Consider the following 24,846-nt stretch of genomic DNA (forward strand, 5'->3'; position numbering starts at 1 on the left):
GGAAAGCATAGCAAACAGTCTTTTCATGATTCACATTCAAGAGCACATAGGAAGCTTGAACTCATTCATTCAGATTTATGTGGTCCAATGCCTGTTTCTTCTGCAAATGGAAATAAATATATCATGACATTTATTGATGATTACACCAGAATGTGTTGGGTTTATTTATTGAAGAACAAATCTAATGCTTTTCAAACATTCAAGAATTTTCATAAGTGGATTGAAAATGATGCACAATCTCATATTGGGTCTATTCGCACTGATAATGGAAAAGAATATACATCAAATGAATTTGAAAACTATCTTCGCCAACATGGGATCAAACATCAAACAATTGTACCTTATAATCCCCAACAGAATGGTGTAGCAGAAAGAATGAATAGAACAATCTTGAATATGGTACGATCCATGCTTTTCTTCAAAAATGTAAAGATAATGTTTTGGGATGATGCTGTTCTATGTGCTGCATATATAAAAAATCGATGTCCATCTAGTGCTATAAGAAACAAGACTCCTTATGAATTGTGGTATGGACATGTTCCTTCGGTAAAACATCTCAGGATTTTTGGTTCCACCTGTTATGCTTTAATACCAAAGGTACATAGAAACAAACTTGGTGCTAGAAGTCGTAAGTTTATCTTCCTGGGGTATTCAAACACCTCTAAAGCATACCGTCTCTATGATGAAGTAAATAAAAAGTTTGTTGTATCTAGAGATGTCATTTTTCTTGAATCATCCAAATCTGACAGTGTTGTTGAGCGGCAACTTGATCGCTTGGATAGATTCACAAAAACGAAATCATTTCAAGAGTTTGATAATCAGATTCCACATCTTGAAGGGGGGATTCCTATACTAGATCAACATGTGGAATCTTCTTTTGAAGAACAATCTCCCGTGCATGAAACTCCAACACCGGATGATCCTTTAAGTGATGTAATTGATAGAATTGGGAGACTCAATCTTGATTCAGTCCCAACTCAATCAACAGAGCAGCCTGGACCATCTCAGAAAGGTCCCCCAAAGTGGCTGACAAAGACACTTGAAAGTGTTCATCCTGATGAAATTGGAAAAACAGGAACCAGAAATACAAACCGACAAGATGGAGGTGATGTAGATAACTCTAATTCACCTGTTGATATGGATGTTACTTATGATTGTGAATTGAACTTGTCTACAGATTTTGAACCAACTTCCTTCAAAGAAGCTGCTTCTCATGATGAATGTAAAGAAGCGATGTAGAAGGAGTATGATGCCCTCATAAAGAATGGCACTTGGAAGCTGGTTGATCCTCCATTTGGAACCAAACCAATTGGCTGCAAGTGGGTCTACAAGAACAAGTACAAAGTTGATGGCTCACTTGACAAGCACAAAGCTAGGCTTGTGGCAAAAGGTTTTGCACAGAAGGAAGGGGTCGATTATGAGGAAACTTTTGCCCCCACAGCAAAATGGGCCACCATCCGGACACTCTTTGCACTAGCTACTCAGAACGGTTGGAAAGTCCATCAAATGGATGTAAAAACTGCATTCTTGAATGGAGATCTAAAAGAGAATGTTTTTATGTCCCAGGCTTCAAGGATTTGCTGTGAAAGGAGATGAACACAAAGTATGCAAACTTGTGAAGTCCTTGTATGGCCTCAAACAAGCACCACGAGCCTGGTATGAAAAACTAACTGAGCATCTTCTGAAACTCAACTTCAAACATTTTGATCTTGATGATGCAACTTTATTTGTCAAGAAAGTTGGCAAAACAGTTGTATATCTTGTGGTATATGTAGATGATATTTTAATGACAGGGAACAATGAAAGCTATATTGCATCCATAAAGAAAGAATTAGGAAAAAGTTTTGAAATGACTGATTTGGGCTATGTTCATTACTATCTTGGCATTGAAGTAACCCAACATTCAAAATCCATATTTCTTTCTCAAAAGAAATACATTGGAGATTTGTTAAATAGATTTGGCATGACAGAGTGAAATCCTCTTTCTACTCCAATGGAACAAAACTTGAAGCTCACATCTATTGAAGGAAAGGAATTTGAGGATGCAACAAAGTATAGATAGCTTGTAGGAAGTCTTATCTACCTCACTACTACCAGAACAGACATTTCATTTGCTGTTGGAATCCTCTCCAGGTTTATGCAAAAGCCTTGTGAGGGACATTGGTCTGCTGCAAAAAGCGTTCTAAGGTACTTGAAGGGAACTCAAGACCTTGGAATCAAGTATACACAGGTGGACGACTTCAACTTGATTGGATACTCTGATTCAGACTTCGATGGAGACAAAGAAACTGGGGTATCTACTTCAGGATATGCTATGAGTCTTGGATCAGGAGCTGTCTCCTGGAGATCACGCAAACAATCAGTACCAACAGATTCCACAACAGAAGCAGAATACGTGGCAACAGCTGAAGGAACGAAAGAAATTGTGTGGCTCAGGAAAATTCTTGAAGATTTGCAAGTAAAACAAATACAATCAACTCCACTCATGATTGATAACATCTCTGCAATAAAGTTGGCCAAGAACCTAAAGTTCCATGATCGTACTAAGCACATCAATACTAAATATCATCTGATCCGTCATCATGTTGAGGCCAAAACAATCCATCTCCGTCATTGTTCCACAAATGATCAAATTGCAGACATCTTCACCAAAGCGCTTGGAAGAGAAAAGCTTGAAAGATTCAGAACGATGCTTGGACTCACCAACATCCCTTCAGATTAAGGGGGGGAATGTTGACACCTAATCCTGAACGGATGGGTGAACTGGAACGTGAACAGTCATCAAGAAGATGAACTGTTCCGTCTCCTTTTTGTATATAAACAATAGTTCTCTAATGAGATAATATATCAGTTTTTCTTCTGCTTATTCTGGAGTTACCCTGGCCTGACAAATGTAAACCTCTTCCATTAACACTCCATTTAGGAATGCTGACTTCACGTCCATTTGGTAAACTTTCCACTTGTTTTGTGCTGCTATGGACAACACTGCTCTCACGATTTCCGTTCTAGCAACCGGTGCAAAAGTTTCCTCATAGTCTCTCCCATATAGCTGCTTATATCCTTTGACGACAAGTCTTGCCTTGTGTCTTTCTATTTTGCCTTCAACATTACTCTTGGTCTTGTAGACTCGTTTAACTCCAATGACTTCTTTTCCTTTTTGTAGTTCAACTAGATCCCATGTCTTGTTTGTTTCTATGGCATTGATCTCCTCATCCATAGCTTCTATCCATTTCCTATCCTTAATTGCTTCTTCGAAATGAACAAGGTCATCAACATGACAATATAAAGCAAACAAAGAGTTCATACCTTCATTTGTTTCCTCTTGTTCATAAATGTCACTTAAATTTCTGATCTTCTTACCTCTTTCATTTGGTGCACAAGTGCTTGAAGAAGCACTTGAATTTCCTCCTTGTGGTGTGCTTGGAGAAGCACTTTCATTTCTCCTCAAGGGTGTCTCTTGCTGCTCTTATGTTGGTGCTGCTATTTGGGGATGTATTTTAGCCATCTCCTCATCATCTTCATCATGTGACAAAGAGTTTTTAACATTCACTGTTTTCTCTATGCTTCCATCCCAAGCTTCCTCCTCAATGAACTGAACATCTCTACTCACAATAAGCTTCTTGGTGGATGGGTTATACAACCTATAAGCTTTGGATTCCTCACTGTATCCAATGAAAACACATTTCTCCCCTTTTCTGTCCAACTTCTTCCTTAGTTGATCTGGAATGTGTGCATAAGCCACACATCCAAAAACTTTCATGTGGCTGACTCCTTGCTTTGTCCCACTCCATGCTTCTTCCGGCACTCTGTTCATGACTGCTTTTGTAGGGAATCTATTCAAAATGTATGCTGCACAGTGTACAGCTTCAGCCAAATAATCATTTGGCAAATGCTTTGCCTTTAACATAATCCTCACCATGTCCATGATTGTCCTATTCTTCCTTTCGGCAACTCCATTTTTCTGCGGTGTGTACCTAGTGGTAAACTGCTTATGAATTCCATTTTCTCTACAAAAACGTAGAAATTCTTTGGAGATATACTCACCTCCTCTATCAGTTCTTAGAACTTTGATATGCAGCCCACTTTGGTTTTCTACAAGTGCTTTGAAATTGCAAAATCTTTCAAACACTTCACTTTTGTTCTTCAGGAAATAAACCCAAATTTTTCTAGTAAAATCATCAATAAATGTTAGAATATAGTGGCTTCCTGCAAGTGATGGAGTTTGCATCGGTCCACATAAATATGAGTGGACAATCTCTAAGGGTGATTTTGCCCTTATGCTTTTCCCAGATGGAAAACTTTCTCTGCATTGTTTCCCTAAGATGCAACCTTCACAAAGGTTGTCTGGTTTCTCTATCAATGGTAATCCTCTTAACATTCCTTTTCTATTCAACAAGTTAAGACCTCCAAAGTTGAGATGTCAAAATCTCAAGTGCCACAACCAATTTTCATCTTTTAGTTCGCTTTGGAAAGCCTCTTGTGTAACTGCTACTATTTCTTCTCCATCTTTTAAATCTGCTTTCATTATGAGAGGGAACATCCTGTTCCTTGTCATCTTCACTTCAGCAATACATTGTTTGTTGGGTGTTTTATTATGGTGCATACATCATCCACAAAGAAAACATTGTACCCCTTTTGAACAAGCTGTCCAATAATTAAGAGATTACATTTCATTCCAGGAACATAATAAACATCTGCTATGGTTTTCTTTTCACCTTTCCTTGTTAAGACTTTTACTTCTCCTTTTCCCATAACAGAAACTTTACTATCAGTTCCTAGTGTGACTTGTGACTTCACACTCTGATCTAACTTAGAAAATAGGGCTATGTTTCCTGTCATATGGTTACTGCAACCGGAGTCTAGAAACCATACATCTTCACTCTTTTCTTCAATCATATTATAGGCTAAAAACAAATTATCTTCGCTGATATTTTCTCTAGTGAGATTTGCACTAGTTCAAGAATCTCTCCATGAGACCTTATTTGTGTGACCACACCAATCACATGTGTGAAGAATGAGTCAATATTATCTGACTCCTTCATGCAGAGAGTCTCAAAATCTCTCCTCAGCAACTGTAGTTTTGCTGTCTTCACTTTCTCCATGCCTTGATAGGCTATCTTGAGAGTTTTCCATGCTTCTTTGGATCTCTTAGCTGCTGTTATCCTTGAAAACACACTGTCATGCACTGCTTGATACCAAAAGTAGAGGGCTTTTGAATCCTCCTTCTTATTTCTCTTCAATAGATCTTTCCCTGCCTGAGTTAAATTATTAAACTCATTTCATCTGCTGGTTATTCAAAACCATCTTCAACTAATTCCCATAAGTCTTGGGCAGCAAGTAAAGCTCTCATAGTTATTGCCCAATAGTCATAGTTTTTTCCATTAAATTGTGGGAGCTGGGTATCACAGATACCCATGCTAGTGCTGGCTCCAACCATTCTTCCACTCTTAACTATGCTTCAAAATACTTGACTGTGTATTTTAAAATAACTGAATGTCCTCAATAGTAACACAAAAACTGACTTGAGAAATACCTTGGATTCTTTCTTGACTGAGTCTTCACTTTGCTGGAGAAGCTACTGCAGCAAGAAATCCTTCCTTCAACTTCTTTGACACCTTCAAAGAGCCTGGACCAACTCCGATACCATGTTGGGAATTTCTGATAATTCCAATATAGACAAACAGAGAATAATGCTCTGTTTTTAACACTTTGTTTTTAACACAGAGAAAAAAATTATCTGCTGGAGACAGTGTTTCAGCAACACAGTTTCGTCAACAGAGTTTCAGCAACGTTGAAAATAGAGTTTCAGCAACACTCTGTTTTTGATGCAGTGAAAATAAAAATTATTTTCTGAAAAAAGAGTTTCAGCAACGCACATAAAAAGGACTCTGTATTCATTAACAATACTGACTATTACAAAACAAATTTCCTCTAACATAGGGATTACAGTAGGAACGCTTCAGAAGCAGTTCCAAAGATTTCACGCTGTTTCTGCTTGCAAATTGACGTTGCTGTGTCTGCAATGCTCTGCATTACAAAACACTCTGTTTCTCAAAATAACACACTGCCTCTGCACTGATGTGCATTACAAAACACTCTGTTTCTCAAATAACACACTGTCTCTGCACTGCTGTGCATTAAAAAAACACTCTGTTTTTGCTTCTCTGTTTTTCAGCATGAAAAAAATTTACACTGCTGTGTGTTACATTTTTTTTCACTGCTGCGTATTGCAATACATTGCTTGTTCAACAACCAACAAAAAAAATTAAAAACTTTACCTACATTACTAACCACAGTAAATTTCATTTATTGCTTTACTGATAAACCTGGCCATCAACGAAGATTCAACTTCACATCACGCAAAAGATAGCTCCATGCTGCAGGCCTGTACATCGAACTGGCGGTTTTGCAGTTGAAAGTACCATTTCAACACCTGTTACAAGATGGATAAATTTAATTGCAAGCAGTTGTGTTGCAGATTGATTAGATGTGCTGCTCGCAGTCATTATTCAAACAGTTAGGTTTCTCTGTCCACCGAATATACAAAAATTCCAAAATGAGCCAAGTCCCATCTACGAGAAGTACCTGAGTATCCTCAATAGAGGCATCCAATTGGTGAAAACGTGTGAGAAAACTGGCCCTCCTAATATTTTCCAGATGCTAAGATATGCTTTGGAAATCCACCAGCTGGAAAAGAAGATTCTTGACTTCGTTCAGTACCAACTGCCTACCCAATTATCGCTTGAGTTGCAGAATCTCATATCGGAGTTCAAGAGTCTTCGCCATCTGTACGAGTTGGAGGCAGTGGATGTGAGAAACGTGAGTGAAACAATCGTTTCCAAGCTCACCAATGAGGCTGATGAGAATGCCATGATGCTACAACAAATCGGTCCAGATAGTATGTTTGATGGAGGTTCCACTTTATTGTAATGGTTCAAGTGGGATTTTGTAAAATATAATTAACATATCTAGAATATTAAACAAAGTCTTTCGGTAGAAATCACATGTGAGAATTTTTTGGCCGACACATTTCGAATCAACAAGCGTGGTTCATTTGGTCCCCAGATGAACCATGCATGTTGATTCGGAACGCGTCGGCAAAAAAATTCTCTCATGTGATTTCTACCAAAATACTTTGTTTAATATCTGGAATATTTTAGTGTCTTAATTGAAATACTGACAAGCCAAACTCAAGGCAGGGGATCTAAAATAAATGCACCCCTTATTTATATTATTACTTGAATAAAATAGTACATTACTATAAAACAATATTGCAGCCTTTGCAATGGCATGCACATGCTCATCAAAAGAGAAAACAAAGACATTGAAGCAGAATCGTGGACCCTAGATGGATCCACCAGAGAAATCATATCCATGAGGTTTTCATCCTTGGAATCAAACCACACAAGTTCTCAAGAAAAACACAATAAGATAGAGTCAAGAAAAACACAATAAGATAGATAAACTCTGGATGATCCCAATTCCTAGCTCCAATCCCCTTTTATAGGCTTGATGGACTCTTTAGAAACCTTATTTTATTGTTTTCCCTGGAAAAAATGAAAGAAAATACCATGGGCACATATCATGGTAAATACCATGGGTGGATTCCATCCATTTTGACTACATTGAGAAAAGGGAATATTACAAATCTTCCCGCCCAAAAATTGCTCACCCTAAAGCAATCCACTTCTATCCATAGTAGAAGAATATTTACATTGATACCAGGATCCCATACAAACGAGTGTGCTATCCCATGCCTCCATGCAAAATGATCTTGAATGGATCCTTCGATACTTGGATCCCAAACAATCCTCCGGGCAATCCTTCCCTCAATAGATCCACCTGGATCGCAATGCCACCTATGTCCTCGGACCTGTGGATTATGAAACCATCTTGATCCTCCATCACTATTTGTGCCTAAGAGCCCAAGCTACAATATGCCTTTGGCTGAGAGTATCCTCCTAGGAATCATCCAATCAATAGAGTTCCAACTCATAATCTCTCGCCAATCCATCATGTGGAAAGGATCTAATGCATGAATGCCTGCACATGGAATACATCTACTATATTGATACTTCTCAATGCTCAACTGATGTTGCTTCACTCGGTCACCCAACATGATCCTTTTGGAGAACACTGCCCTGCTCACCCTAATGCATAAAGGTGGGTTGGTAGTGCTGCAAGCCCTATCTATGTACTCCTGTAGAGGGTTGCTTCGGAACTCCCAACTGTATTCCTATTGTTTCCTTGTGAGGTACTTGAGACGTTCCTCTACACTAGATAACTTGGCTGCTGACTCGGCACATATCCCTATGAGCTCTTCAATTTTTATGTTCTCCTATAAGATAATGTCTTGTGCTATCCAAACTCCCTTCTTCAACATTATAAGATCTTCCTTGATATGCTTGATCTTTTCCCGAAAGTCCTCTACTGGCAATTTTGGTGCCCTGCTGAATGTCTTTGTATTTGTCTACACTGGATGCCCAACTATCACAACTCCAACTTGAACCTTTGAATGTCTCTCCAGGAATGGTTCATCCTGCACACTATGTTTTTCATGCTCCCCCTCGTGATCATGCTTATCGTGTCGATTCACTACTGCTGGATCCTCACTCAAGTCTCCTTGAATGTCCTCTCCCTAGCCTTCTCCACTTGTGGGGACAATCTTTTTTTCATCTTCTCTGGTTGTAAAACATGGATGGACTAGTGGACTGTTATCTACATTGGATTTCTCACATTATTCATGGATGTCCTCTTGGAGATCTATGGACTCAATTGTACAAGAGTTTGCCACATCGTTAGGAAGAATTTCCTCCTCGCTTTCCCCATGTACTTCTAAGTGCTTGCCAAGTTGGTTGATTATCATCGACTTGTCCTACAAGTCTCTCTGAATAACATTGTGTTGCTGCTCACCATCTGTACTTGACTGCTTAGGTACTTCAAGGGCGCTCTCCTGTAAACCATTGAACCCAACTATAGACAAATCCCCATGTTCTGAAGGAGTCTCCAACTATTTTTCCCATGTTGCCTCCTTCTTATCACCTGAGCATGAATGGTTAGGTGCCCAAGATCCCTTGCAAATAAAGCATAGTCCTCTCCTTCTTAGTTCATTCTTGCTACAATTTTTATTTCCTTTGTTCTTGCTTCCTCCATCAATTCTCTTCATCTCCTTCTTAGTCAACACCCTTTTGAGCAAATTTATGGTTTTCAGACCAATTTTTGACTAGATCATAAGCGACTGGTGATACAATTAGTTCCTTTCTCCAAATGGTCAGCGATTTGGATCTTAGTATCTTGTAGAGCATCTCCTTCTAAGAATAAGGACACAATATTTTGCATGCTTGTTTTGACATGATCGGGATGAGATGATGTAATGCGCGTGAAAAATGTTTGGAGTAACTGAAAGATTAAATTGTAACATTCCAAATTCAGCATAAAGGTGCCAAAGTAGAACTCCGCCATGAGTTCTCAAATTTTATTATGCTTCTAAAAGGTAGGGTGCATCATTTTGTTCAACCCTTGAATGGTTTCCACTATGAACTACAATATCTCTCTCATGAGATCATTATTTTAAGGTGGTAGAGGTGATGTTAAAGCCATGACCCTGCTAAGACAAGAGGCAATTGTGACCCTGACCTCTTCACAAGGATGTTCCAAAAATTTGGGTCGTATTAGAGCGAGCATGGACAACTTGAGAGCCCAATTGAATTTCTTCCATTTTGGTTGCCCCACCTTGGATAGACATGTGTCTAATTCCTCCAACTTAAGAAGGACATCTCCTAACTTCATACACTACAACTAGAATCCAAGTGCAAAGACAAAGTTCCCCACTTCTTCTTCCCGTTGTAGGTCTCTCGGTTGCTTGTGCTAAAGGATAACATGACCTCTTTTTTAGAAGGGTCCACTATTATGTTTTCCTAAAGGACTTAGTGCAAGTTGTTGTTTCCATCTGTCAATGCCTTCTAATATTTTCTCAAAACCCATTTTATCATTCAAAAATTAAACTCCACTTCTCTCCTTTTTTTGAGAGAGAGTCAAACCCCTTTTTATATATTCAAATAAAACCCCTTTTTACAAACCCTTATATCTCCCAACTCCTTTTTTTTTTTATAACAAAAACCCACTCAATGGATCATTTGAATTCTCCTTATATCTCCTAATACAAATAAGTATTTAAACCCATACTCCAAATAAATATTTGCAAACTCCCTTTTTTTTATGTGTATATTGAAATCTTTATTATTATGCTCCAAAGTATATAATGTTTGCCCTAATTACATTAAGTAAGCCCATTATTCCCATCATCATCATAAGAGAAGGTATTTTGATAAACATTTTTAATATTGGTCATTGGGCGTTCTCCTGCATAGCTAGATATCCAACAGTCAATCTACGCTTCATTCTTAGCCCTGCCTGCATGCCCACCTACAAATCATGCCCAAACATCAAAAAACATTATATACAACAACATGTCATGCTTTCTATCAACCAATAAACATGTCTTCATAGACCATCACTTTGATCCCTGCTCTTGATCTCACGATCCTTCAACGCAGAACAACACAAATCTCTTCTACGATATACGAGTGGACATGTGTATGGTATCCAATGCACAACAGATAGTTCCTTTCCTTAATTGTTGCAATGCTCGGCCTAGTTCCTGCATCATAAAAACAACCTTGCTATGGAAAATATGTGCCCTTGATCTATCAGTGCACTAAGGGTTGCCCCTTCAACTCTCAATTTGATTCGGTTAGTAACGAGCACAGACCCACATCTCCATTTCTTATTTGCTCGTAGATCCTCAGTCCACGACCCATGACATCTGCAATAACACTCACACTTACTTGGACGATGCGCTCATAGCCTCTGACCCACATCTCCTCGATGAATGGCCCCTGGTTGGTGACCCGATCGTACCAAATTGATCTGCGGCCCTTACGATCCTGCTTTCCGGCAAACACACCCACAACTCACGGCCCATGATGACCTTGGACTCCACTAATTGGTATGCTGACTTCTCGACCTTATGCAATCGACCTACAAATTTTTATGTCATTGACCTTGGTAAGGTGATCTCGACTGATCTGAAATGAGTAGAATTGACTATTTGCACAATTTCACCAAATATTAACTAAGGTTTCTTTTATGTAATTGAATGAGAGAAAATTTATTTTTAAGTTCCTTAAACATAAACTTGAAATCTAAAATTGAGAATGAATAGTAGAATAACAAGCAAACACAGAAAAATTGATGACGAAGTTCATCCCTCCTGGGCTACATCTCCGGGTCTGCTTCCAATGGGCGTCTATTGTATTGAAAATGCTCATAAAGTCTCTTTACATCAAATTCACCATTCTGGAATGTGTACACAAGAATCAATGGCTACTGTCTGAAGATAGGTCTTAGTCTCAACTCTCCAACGCAACTTACATATTTCAAAAAGGCCCAATATTGGCCAAGTTATGCCTCAAAAGGAATATTACAGGCACTGATAAAACTAATACATATTTGACTCTTTACGACCCCTCTGCCAAGGTGTTGAAGCCCCAAAAATCGGATCGACAACAAGGGGGATACCCGCCCGGTCCGGACTTTGGTTGGCAACTCCTTATCCGTTTGGTATAGTGGGTCCGACTGGGGATAATGGGACCAGTTTCCCAATCTATGAGTGTGTGTGTAGAATTTGATTTTTCTGATCTAACAGTTCCTATCTAAGATATTCTAATTCAAACTTTAATATAGTTTTATGCTATTGTAATCTAATAAACAGCACATCTAAATCTATACTAACCCGGGATGTAATTCTTCTATTATGCGATCTAAAGAGATTTCAAATAATAACTAGTAATAAAGATCATTCAGCGATTACAAGAAAGGAAATCAATCAAGATGAACCACTTCGCATAAAAAGTTATATGAAACAGTTGTGAAAAGCATATCGCATAATGAGCTATTCATACCTTATGCATAAATAAATAGCTATCACCATACAAAAGTGCCAAATGATAACTCAAGAATTCATGCAATAATACATAAACAACTAAAAACTATATATCACTTTAAGCAGAAATGGTCAAGAGATAAAAGTACCATTTATGACTAGTTCTACTCATAAGCTTCAAGCAACAATGATTTATCTCTCCTTGCTCTAACACACACTAAGAGTACAGAAGTGCAACATCAGTAGCAGATATCAAATGCAAACATCAACAAATCTTGATCCATTCATTCACCAAAACCTCCTCTGAGGGTGCAAAGGTGCATGTTTTGAGGACAAGTTTTTGATAAATTTCTGGACCCCTCTCTAAATGCATGAGAAGGGTTTAAATACTACTTCCTAAATCTAATAATAGCTTATTTACAAAAATTCAAGATGCGGTTTAAATAACCGCCCTTTTTCTAAGCAAAATTTAAAGTGAAAATTAAATCCAGAACTAAACTACTTTTGTATCTGGTCTTTAAAATTGCATGTATTCAGCATTGGTTTAAGGAGAGTCAGCTGGCTGACTTCTGCTTTAAGCTGAGATGAGAAAACGGAATCGATGAGAGCTAGTGCCATCTTTCCAGCCACATTTATGATACACTTCACAGTCATCCACTGACTATGCGGCTTTACCAAGTATGTCCAGTAATATTCCCAATTTACCCTGTTCAACGCTTGAATTGCTTTTGCCTTTTCTTGTGCTTTCTGTTTCCATTCTGCCTCTAGTTGTAGTTTGTTCGGTAAATATCCTGGGGTGGTTTCTGTGATCAAATTTTCCCTATGCAAATTCTCATTTACATAGTCAATAAGACTGCTTGCTGCCGTGGCTACTGTTTCTGCCGCTTGTTTTGCCTCCCTGATTTGATCGTCCCACTTGTTAAAGAGCAACTCTTTATGGTTCTCATTTATCCTTGGTGCACCTGCTCTTTTTCCCTCGTCTTCATCCTGCCAAGCCAAGTACTCAGTCACCCGTTTATCAATCAAATCATAGTCACTTCCGTTTATCAATCAAATCATAGTCACTTCGTAAGTCGACCACTTGATTAGTGATCTTATCACTAATTTCGCAATAATAATTCCACTGTGATATCTTTTGGCCCAACACTTCTTGCTACTGCAGTAATTGTTCATTCAAGGAAATAGATTCCGAAATAAACTCTGTAAGCTTAGGGTCGTCCTTGTGCATCTCTTGTAAATCCTGTAACTACTTTCCTTTCTCATCCAAACTTTTCTGATATCCTATCTGCATTTGCTGGAAGTCCTCCTGCAACTTTTCAAGCTGTTTGTGTGCCTCATTATTGGTGTTGGCTTGTTGCAATTGTAGTTGCAGTACTTGTATTTGATCCTCCCGTTCTTTCAACAACTGCTGTACTTCCAATGCTTTATCAATAGTCGTAGAGGCGTATGCTCCTACAATATGAGATAGTTTGGTGAGATTTTCAGTCGGATTGCTGGTGGGATATTTCCACAAGACGTCTAATTGTTCTGCATCTTGAGAGAGTGTATTTTCTAATTTCCTTTTCTTTCTCTGTCTTCTTACCACTGCTTTATGTTGGGAACTATAAAATATATCCAGAGGGGGAATTTCTTCTATATTAAGTATAAGTTCAGAAAATGGGGCAACAGGAATATGCTCCATATCTGAGACATCGCTGACTATTGTTGTGACTACTTCCTGTGCTATTTGTGTATTGCTCACAGGTGTTTTTAGGGCTTGTCCTTCAAGATTTATTAGTTCGTTGAAGGTTTCCCATTCCTTATCTAATTCGGTCGTGACTGGTGGTGCTTCAATGATGAGAGGAGGAGGATCTCTTTGCGGGGAGGCAATAACCTGCTGTTGTAGAAGTTCCATTGACTGAGCAGTATCCTTAGTTGACTCTTCGCTCCTATCTTGGTCATTCCCAGATCTTTTAGAGTGTTCAGGAATTTCTTGTTCAGACTTGGATTTAGATCCATTAGTGCTTGAACTCCCATTGAGACTAACGCTCGGAGTTGGTTCTCTTGAAGACAATCGTAGTTTCTCTAGAGGAATACTGGATAATATTCTTTCTCTGTATACCATGAACTTTTGAAAGTCTTCTGGAGACAATTGCAATTGGGCTTCACGCAAAATCTCTTGAAGTGTGCTTTTTTGTTGGAATATATCATCAAATAAATCCTTTTTCCCAACGAACACTTTTATCTTGACTATAGTTGTGAAATTCTGGACAACCTCATTCGGGTCAAATGGTCTTCCCGGGAATTTAAATAGTTGTAAACACGTAATATTCTGTACTTCAGTGAATGCGTGACCTACATCAAATAGTGAAAAGGCCCCATAAGCTATAGGAAACCGTGGCCATATAGTCTTATTTTTGTCCTTTAAGTCTTTAGTTAGGCCACCTTCTCCACAGGTTTGATATGCAATTTCTTGAGCTATGAGTTTATCAGGATATACAAAGGTAGAACATGAGGGGGTGCAGTACTTCCAAATACCCTAACATAAGTGAAAAATTCCTCTCTGAACCATCTTGCGATGGGGAGGATATCTATCTGTGCTTCAGATGAGCACCTCGGGGGTTCTTTATCATACAACATTCTATACAAGGGCAGCATAAGTCCGTGACAAATCTGGTAGAAGTATGGAGTGAACTGAGAGTCCCACAATATCTTATGATAGACATGGATAAGTAAGGGGTCTTGAGTTGTCCACTTCCAACCCATAACAGGGAACTTAGAAACATAACATATTGAATCCATAATATATGCGGCTAGGTAAAAAGGAGGATAAATCCTTTGAGACGTAGCTCTTTTGGACCGGTAATTGACAATAGCCGTGATTAGGTTATCAGATAAAATTTTGGCCCAATCTACAATAGTGGCATTTGTGGCAGCATCTAGTAATGGTAACCATTCGGATGAAAATTTGTTGATATCTGGCATTCCAAATATTGTACAGAGCATGGCAACAACAAAGCAATATGGGGAAGTAAGGGAACTAGTACTGTACATACCGTGTTTATCTTTCTTGAGGGGTTTGTCTTTCCTGGACTAGTCTTTGGTGGTTTCTGACAAGTTCTGGTTCTCCTTCACAAATTTTTCTATGAATTGTGTGTTATAAGTTTCCTGTGGCTCAGGCAGATGATACATGAGCTTTAAATCCTGCGCAATGAATGACCTGATGATCCCTTGACCATGAACCTTGAATTGTCTATTTTTGATTTCCGCGCTATCAAGTATCCACTTGACCATGTCTGTGTATGGGAGAAGTTTGGGCCTTGCCGCTATCCAATGTAGGAATGAGCATGCTATCTCTTCTAGGGATGCTTCAGAAGAACTCTGTGAGCCCGCAACAATAGTAACTTTCATTACTCTGGGATTCTCCTCTTCGAGCAGATTGTACATGCCTTCCCACATAGCTATTCCTGCGTCTCTGTTACAAGCCATGTCTGTATACAAAGGTGCCATTTCCTTTTCTTTGGAGCTCGGGGCTTTGTTTTCTTTCCCCATTTCAACCTGCGTATTACTTTGTATCGTCCTCCGTTCTTCGTTCCTGCAATTCACAAGTGAAGTGGAAATGAATGACCAGGAAGGGTGATGGAAGAGTTTTAAATGCCACAGACATACCAAATACACCACCTTACGTGAAATGATTCTTTGAAAATCACGCGTTCATATTTTATTAATAAAGCGCATAATCATGTGTTAGCTTATGGAAAATAGCTTTTCTTGAATATCGTGTTTGAAAGATCTGCGATGGAGCGATTTTGCGATTTGCTTCGCAACATCATAGATCACACCATCGCACATCGCAATGTCGCAACATCGCAAAATCGCACGAACATAACATCGTAGCATTGAACTGGCCTAGCATCGCAACCATCGCTTTATCATGATATCGCAATATCGCAGATCGCATAAGCTTTATGTATGACAAATTTCGTTAACCTGTTTCCTGCGATATGCGATCTTGCGATCAGCGTCATCGCAAATCGGTAAATCCTGAAGTATTTCTTATAAGCTTTACTTATTGCGATGCGATAGCTGTTCAATACCACAATCTCGCACATGCCAGGATTGCACTTGAATGGTGGCGTCCTACTACCGTTTTACGATGCGATTTTTTAAAGATTTTTCCCTTATCATAAACTTAGGTTTTAAGTATTCCAAGGAGTTTCCTAAGCTTACAATGGTAACTTTATTTGCGGAAAAGGAATTTAAGCACTACTTTTGCTTTTCCTAAATTTTAACTAAGGGTCCCCACACATTTAGTATTTTGGATGACACTTAAATGAGGAGGGGGGGTTGCTGCTGGTCACAACACAAGGGCACAATGGAAATTCCTTTTATAGATCCATGGGCAGGTCTCGGGGTTAAACCCGCCGACTTCCCAGGATCGAATTTGAAAACTATAGAATTGCGTTACAACAAATTTATTAACATAGCATACGAATATATCGTATGGTTTTATATAACAAAACATTGCAACAAAATGAATTAAACATAGTTTATTAAGTTCGACGGTGATATGTTTGGACAACGCGTGGCGTTTGGTTGGCACCACCTATTTTAACATAGTATATGGTTATAACTGGGGATTTAACCCCATGCCAACTTTGGAGTATGGTCTCGCGTGTTAAGTGGAGACTCTGGTAGTGTTTGATAGCACCACGTCAAGTTGGAGGTGCTGATAAACATAAACTGTGGGTTCGGCAGGGCCGCTGGATGTGGCAGCCTTCGCCAAACCTTACCCCATATAGGAATTACAATAAACTTAAATAAACATTTGTGCCCATGGTAAATAAAAATAAGCCCGTGGGCTATTGGTAAGATTTTTTAATGTTGTATCAGAGGTTGTGGGTTTGATCCCCGACTATGCAGTTTTACCTCTCGCTTTGACTTAAATTTGACTTGCCACGTGTCCTTCTATGGGACTGCCTCGTGCCCCTGTTATGAGACTGCCACTTGGCCTGCTCCAGCCCCTTTCTTACCTGTTTGGGAAAAACTTCAGAACACATTTTCTCCCTCATACAGAGGTCATTTTGAAAACCAAATATACCATCGGAATTAGCGCGATGAGATCTTCGACTTGGCATTGGTTTCATGAGCATATGAATCTATACAATTTTGAGCATTTTGAGGATCCTCCCGGATCATTCCTCTCCACTGGAAGCTTTTGGACCACCAAAAGTTTGGTTTTAAGAATGCATGAGGTGAGGGTACAACTCCCTCACCCTTATGATCTCCATCCACCTTGCATTACTTGGATGCATGCTTTTGAGTCCTACTCGAAGATACTCCACATCTTCTCGCCTCGAAGTGTGGACCTTCCTATCCAAGATGGTATCTTCGTCTAACTCAGTCATACATTTAGGTGCAAAATCATCTACAGTTGGAATTTGAGCATTTTCCTCTGGATCCATGATCATTGGAGGTTCATACAACTTCAAAATTTCAACATTTACAACTGAATATATATGCATGTATGGAGGAAAATTCAACCAGAATGCATTGTGCCCAATCTTTTCAACAATTCCAGAAGGACCATACATAATAGGTTTCAACTTTTTACCTTCACCTTTCATCCTCTCTTTGCTGATGTACAAACATACTTGATCATCAACCTAGAAGTGTTGATCCATTCGATGCTTGTCATGGCGCATTTTGTGCTTGGCTTGACTTTTCTCCTATTGATCATGCACTGCTTCATGAATATTTTCGATTCTTTGAATGAAGTTGATTGCCTTGTTGGCATCTCCATGTCCATCCGCCTAAGCTTCTTCATCAAACATAAAGTCCATTGTTGGTTTTGGAAGGTACCCAAAACATGTTTCAAAAGGATATCTACGAGTAGAAGAATGCAAGGCCCGATTGTAAGCATGCTGGACATAATGTAAGGATTCATCCTGCAACTTAGAATGTTTGATACAATAACCTCTGAGAAGATGTACCACTATTTTGTTCACCACCTATGTTTTCCCATCAGTTTGTGGATGAAAAGTTGTGCTCCTTTTCAAGTTAGTGTCCATGAGTCCCCACAAAGTGGACCAAAACTCCCCCATAAAACGAGAGTCCCGATCTGAATGATAGAAGTAGGCAACCCAAAATTAACCCATACATTTTGAAAGAACAATTGTGTAGTCCGTTCAGCAATAACTTTCTTTTTACATGGAACAAGAATACACATTTTGCTAAATCTATCAACCACAAGATACAAATAATCATGCCCTTTTCTAGACATTGGAAGTCCTCCTACAAAATCCATAAATATACTGTCCCATGGTAAAAAGGGAACTGGAAGTGGCATATACAAACCTAACTTTATGTTGTTTGATTTGCTTGTTGAACACATGACACAACCTTTGATGTACTTAGCAACAATTTCATTCATCCGAGGCCAATAACAATACCTTTGTAATTGTGCCACTGTCTTACCTACACCAAAATGCCCTGAAACACGAGAAGAATGTGCTTCTCTGATCACATGCACTCTTTCTCCTTGTGGTATGCACAACTTGCCAAGATGGTACAATAACCTATCATGAACATGATAATTCACTTCTTCCACTTGAGCACCATGAGTTAGTGATTCATAAACATTTTTGAAATCAGTGTCTTCAGCATATTGTTCTATGTAACTTTCATTTGCTATCGAACTATTTTGAAGAATAAATGAAGCATTCAAAGAAGGTCTTGATAACATACCAGCTACTTTATTGCTGGTACCTTTCTTATATTTGATTACTAAGTGAAATTGTTGAAAAAATCCCATCCATCTATAATGTCGAGATTGTTGCAACTTAGTTTGTGATTGAAGGTATTTAAGTGGTTGATTATCTGTATGAATCAATATTTCTTTGTCCATTAAATAATGTTTCCATTTTTTAACACTTCCCACTAATGCATATAATTCTTTATCATAAGTTGGATAGTTAGCAACTGCTTTAGAAACTTTTTCTGAATTAAAACAAATATGCTTTCCTTTTTGCAATAACACTACTCATTGCATACCCACTAGCACCAGTTTCTATTTCAAATGGTTGTTTAAGGTCTGGTAAAGCCAAGATTGGAGCTGTAACAATTTTCTGCTTTAAAGTATCAAATGCTTTTTGGTGTTTTCCTCCCCATTGGAAGGAGACTTTAGAACTTGTTAAAGCATGAAGTGGTGATGCAATAAAAGAGAAATCAGAAATAAACTTCCTCCAATATTGAACTGCACCCAAGAAAATTCTAACTTCCGTCACATTTTGAGGTCTTGGCCACTTAACAATTACTTCAAATTTAGTTGGATCTATTTTTAGTTGACCTACTCCAACTATGTAACCAAGATATACTAAGGAAGGTTTTCCAAATTCACACTTAGAAAGTTTGAGATACAGTTTCTCTCTTTGCAACACATCAAAAACTTGTTTAACATGCTTTACGTGTTCTTCCCAACTTGAACTAGAAATAAGAATATCATCTAGATAGACTATGACAAATGTATCAATAAAAGGATGAAAAACATCATTCATCACTCTCATAAAAGTTTTTGGAGCATTGCATAACCCAAACGACATAACCAACCATTCAAAAATCCCATGTCTAGTGTTAAATGCACTTTTCCATATATCATTCTTTGCAATACAAATCTGATGATAACCACTTCTTAAATCCAGTTTTGTAAAGTAAACAACATTCTTTAACTCATCAAGAAAATCATCGATCTAGGAAGAGGATACTTATTCTTAACGTTGATTTTATTTAAGGCTCTTAAATCAACACACATTCTCCAAGTTCCGTATTTCTTTGGGACTGATATGATCGGTGATCCACATGGAGAAGAACTAGGTTGAATGAAGCCTTTATCAACCAATCCCTGAATTTGTTTCTTAATCTCTTCATTTTCTATGACCAACATATGATACATGCCAATATTCAGGAGAAGGGCATCAGTTTGTAATTGAATCTCATGTTGTATTTCTCGTTTTGGAGGTAAAATTTTTGGTTCTTTAAACAATTCCTTATAATAATCTACTATTTCAACCAATTTTTCCTTAAATTGAGAATCAAACCCTTGAAAAGCATCATACTTATCTTTAGGTTGTTCTTTAACAATCATGAGAACATACTTTTTACTTGAATTTATTAGCCTTTTCATTTGACTAACATTGATTAAGTCCAAGTTTGTCTTAATTCTGTGTGCCCTGACAACATATTCAATTCCATCTTTAAAGAGATGATACTTATTCTCGTTTCTATGAAATGCAACATCTCGATCATAAAGATAAGGACTACCCAACACAACTCCACATATATCCAAAGGAATCACATCTAGCTCAACTTCATCAACAAAATTAGCTGTAATTGCAAACCTTAATTGGTACTGTTTTGTGACTTGCATCTAAGTATTTTATTTCAACCATCCTAAAGGGTATGGTTTTGGATGATTTTTAGTTTCCAATCCTAATTTCCTTACTAATTCCTTAAATATTAGATTTGTTGTTGATCCACTATCGAATAATGTGTCTATCTTAGTGTGCTTGGATATGATTCTTATGTGAAACAATTCAACCCTCTTCTTTTCTTCAATCACATTATTAGATTTTGAAGAAGATGCAGAACAGGTATAACTAGAGCTAGTTTCAGAAGGCTTACCTGTGAGACCCATAGCAGTAATCTTCCTTTCATCATAGGAGTTAGATCCCAAATCTTGTTGGACTGCAACATTAACTTTCATTTCACCCTTCTTCTTAAGTAACTTCTTTGGCTTAAGTTCTAGATAAAGCTTCCAACACTTGGAGTCATCATGTAAAACCCTCTCAAAATGAGTACAAGTAGGCCTTTCTCCTTCCTTCTTGGTTGTTGTTGATTTATTCCCTTTCAACTTACCCTTTCCTCTGCCTTCTTTGGAATATTTATTCTATAAATGCTTGAATGGTTTCTTTGAAAAGTTTTACTGAAAAGGTTTTCCACCTGTTGTAATATGAATGACTTGTACACACACTTCATCAAAGTCAGTTAGATTAAACATAAGAAAATTATGTTGCAATAAGAATGCAAACTTCTGATATACTTCAGCAAAGTTTCCCGTGTGTTTAATGGAACATTAAGTGCTAATGCATTTTTCCTAAATTCCCGTGTAAATTCTTGCACACTCTATCCTTTACCTTTCCTTTAATGCCTCCAATCCATTACAACTCATTTATATATCCTAAAGGATAGAATTGTTTTCTAAGAGCTTTAAGAAACTTAGACCATGAAGATGTAATTTTACCTTTTTGCTTCAAATCTTGTTAACAAGGTTAATCCTCTCTGTGGACAGAGATGATCCCTCTAGCAAAATGAGTGGATCTAGCAACTGAAGTGATAACCAACTAGACATCTTTCTATATTATAATTGAAAAGTAGAACAAGAGAGATGACCTACCTTGCATTGATGCTATTCCGATTTCCTTTGTTCAGATCCTCGAACTGCTTGTATCATGAACTTGTTCCTGCTTCTTTCAGAGCTTATGTACCTGCACAAGTGATCAAGAGACAACAAAGCATGCCAAAACCAATAGCAAATCCAATAATAACCTACTTCGCTGATCAAGGAATGCTAAGCTAATCCATACATGAACATATATATTTTGGGAAGATGAACCAGGAGTTGTATATTATTTAAAGAATAAAGGGAAGCTTACAACCATAACCTTGATGCTGAAAGGCTCTCCTTTAGTGGTAATCCAAGTTCAAGCCAAGAAACTCTCCGAACACTCCTTCTCCAAGTCTAATGAATAGCCTCTAAGCACAAGCTCAACATAGTGGTGCAAATGGACATAGATCAAGCCCGACCTCTAACTTGACCAACCATTTGGGAATGGGAGAGGATGAAGTTTTAGACTGGGAAAGGGAGTTAGGACTTCTCCAAAGATAGTATTATGACCTCATCTCAAGGAGGTATCTCATAGGGATAAGACAAATAGGCCAAGTTGGGATATTTTGACCTCATCTACATCGAAGAACCTTTGGCTCGACACTCTGGAAGCTTCTAGATCAAGAATCTTCTCATACTCTTTGGGAAAATACTTTTTGGGATCATTGCAAGTATATGAGAAAACTGAGTGATGCCATCAAAGGTCGGGTATAGTGCAACATGCGACCATCATGGTTTTTAACCTTGAAAGAGCGATGATGCTCAAATTAGGGTTAAAGAGCTATTTCCTTCAGGGGAATCTCAAGGAATTTTCCAATCAATGTCTTAGGAAGGCTTGAACTTCATATACGAATGAGTACACTGCATTATGGTCATATTTCGGGCACTTCGGGGTATGTAACAGGGAAATGCAGGAGGTGTGACAAAATACTGTGTAACAAATCTGATTGATTTTTAATTTCCCACCAAATCAAAGTTATTCCCCCCATTCTAAGTTAACCAACTAAATTTTTGCAGAATCATCAACAACATTATGATTTGTACAATACACCTCAAGTTTCTTTATCGAGTTATCTAACTTTTTTAGATTCATTTCACCATAATATATGGGCAACTCAAACTTAACATCAAGCTTCAATAAATGAGTATCTTTTGCTTTTTTGTGATTCTCAATCTGAACTTGAATGATAAGAGAATAAAGAAGAAGATGAATATGGAGGATGAGGTTCATTACCATCAATTTTTCCTTTCCCTTTTTATCTTTAATGCCTTTAGAAGATGAAGCTACATCTCTAGTCTTATTGTCTTCATAAAGTTCTGCAATCATCCTTTGCATAGTAAGGAATATTTGCTGATATTGCTCCACTCAAACGATCTTTGTTTCATGAGCTTCTCCTTCATTTGGCTCTCCCATATTCAACTTTTGAGAGACTTTCCTCTTTCCAATCTCTGGATTTATCTTCTCAAGTTTCTCTTCTCCACGTCGTAACCTGGATCTAGTAAATATTCACATTGGAAAATATCCTTCTTATACATGATCAAACTTTCTCTGATACCAAAATTTGATATGAAATGAGCATAATTGACTATTTTCACAATTTCACCAAATATTAGATAAGGTTTCTTTTATGTGAATGAATTAGAGAAAAATGATTTTTAAGTTCCTTAAACATAAACTTGAAATTTGAAATTAAGCAAAAATAATAGAATAAGAAGCAAGCAAAAAAATTTGACGACGAAGTTAATCCCTCTTGGACTACATCTTCGGGTCCACTTCCAATGGGAATTTGCTGTATTGAAAATGCTCATAAAGTAATTCACCATTCTAGAATGTGGACACAACCATCAATGGCTACTGTCAGAAAATAGGCCTCGGCCTCAGCTTTCCAACGCAACTTACATATTTCAAAAAGGCCCAATATTGGCCAAGTTATGTCTCAAAAGACATATTATAGGCACTAATAAAACTAATATAGATTCAATTTTTTACAATCCCTATAGCAAGAGCGCAATGCAAATTCCTTTTATAGATCCACAGGCAGGTTCCGGGGTCAAACTCGTGGGCCTCCCAGGATCGAATTCACAAACTATAGAATTGCGTTACAAAAAATGTATTAACATAACATACGAATATATCATATGGTTTTATATAACAAAACGTTGCAATGAAGTGTATTAAACATAGTTTATTAAGTCCAACAGTGATATGTTTGGACTCCACATGGCGTTTGGTTGGCATCGTAAAATTTAACATAGTATATGGTTATAACTGACTAGTTAACCATATGCAAACTTTGGAGTATGGTCTCACGTGTTAAGTGGAGACTTAGGTAGTATTTGGTAGTGCCGCGTCAAGTTGGAGGTGTCGATAAACATAAAATATGGGTTTGGCGGGGCTCCCGGATGTGGTGGGCTCCGCCAACCCTTACCCCATATAGCCATTACAATAAACTTAAATATACATTTGCGCTCATGTTAAATAACAACAAGCCCATGGGTTATTGGTAAGATTTTGTAATGTTGGATCAGAGATCGCGGGTTCAATCCCCAACCGTGCAGTTTGACCTCTCAATTTGACTTACCACATGTCCTGCTATGAGACTGCCATGTGCCCTTGTTCTGAGACTGCAACTTGTCCTTCTCCGGTCCCCCTTTTTCGCTATTTGGAAAAACTTCAAAATGTGTTTTCTCCCTCATACGGAAAACTTCAAAATGTGTTTTCTCCCTCATACGGAGGCCATTTTGCAAAACTTCAAAATGTTTTTTCTCCCTCATACGGAGGCCATTTTGTAAATTGAATATACCACCAGAATCCTTTTTCCTTATTTGGAAAAACTTCAAAATGTGTTTTCTCCCTCATACGGAGGCCATTTTGCAAATTGAATATACCACTAGAATCAACACGATGAGGTCTGCAACTTGACTTCCAAATGTGTTTTCTCCCTCATACGGAGGCCATTTTTCAAACTGAATATACCACCAAAATCAACATGATGAGCTCTTCGACTTGGCGCTAGTTTCATTAGCATCTGAGACTATAAATTTGTGAGAATTTTGAGGATCCTTCAGTATCATTGAATTTCTCGACAACGACGGATGGCTCCTCCTTGTGGTGTGTATTCATCACTATCTACGCTTTGAATGGTTTTTGTTGGCATTATGTTTCTGGTATGGCTCTATGTTACAGGTGTTGTACTTGATGGCAACTCTCTTAAGTGGCAATGTTCTGTTCAGACTCTCAAATGTTGGAAATTAAGAAGTACGCAGGTACATAGTGCAAAAGGTGCGTACCCATAGGTACACCGTGAAGGGGCTGCGGCCATACACGCAGGTTATCCGTTCAGAAGGTGCGTACCCCCAGTGCACTTACTTCAAGGCAGAGAAGCGCGCTTACGTGGGGTTTCTTATGTTTGGCCCGTGGTATTTAGCCCGCCGTTCCTGAGTCTATGGTTTTGGCCCGTGGTAGTGTTTTATATTATTA

Source organism: Pinus tabuliformis, chromosome 7, assembly GCF_031772625.1.
Source record: "Pinus tabuliformis cultivar Carrire ecotype Pingquan chromosome 7, CPIR1, whole genome shotgun sequence".
NCBI classification, from domain to species: Eukaryota; Viridiplantae; Streptophyta; class Pinopsida; order Pinales; family Pinaceae; genus Pinus; species Pinus tabuliformis.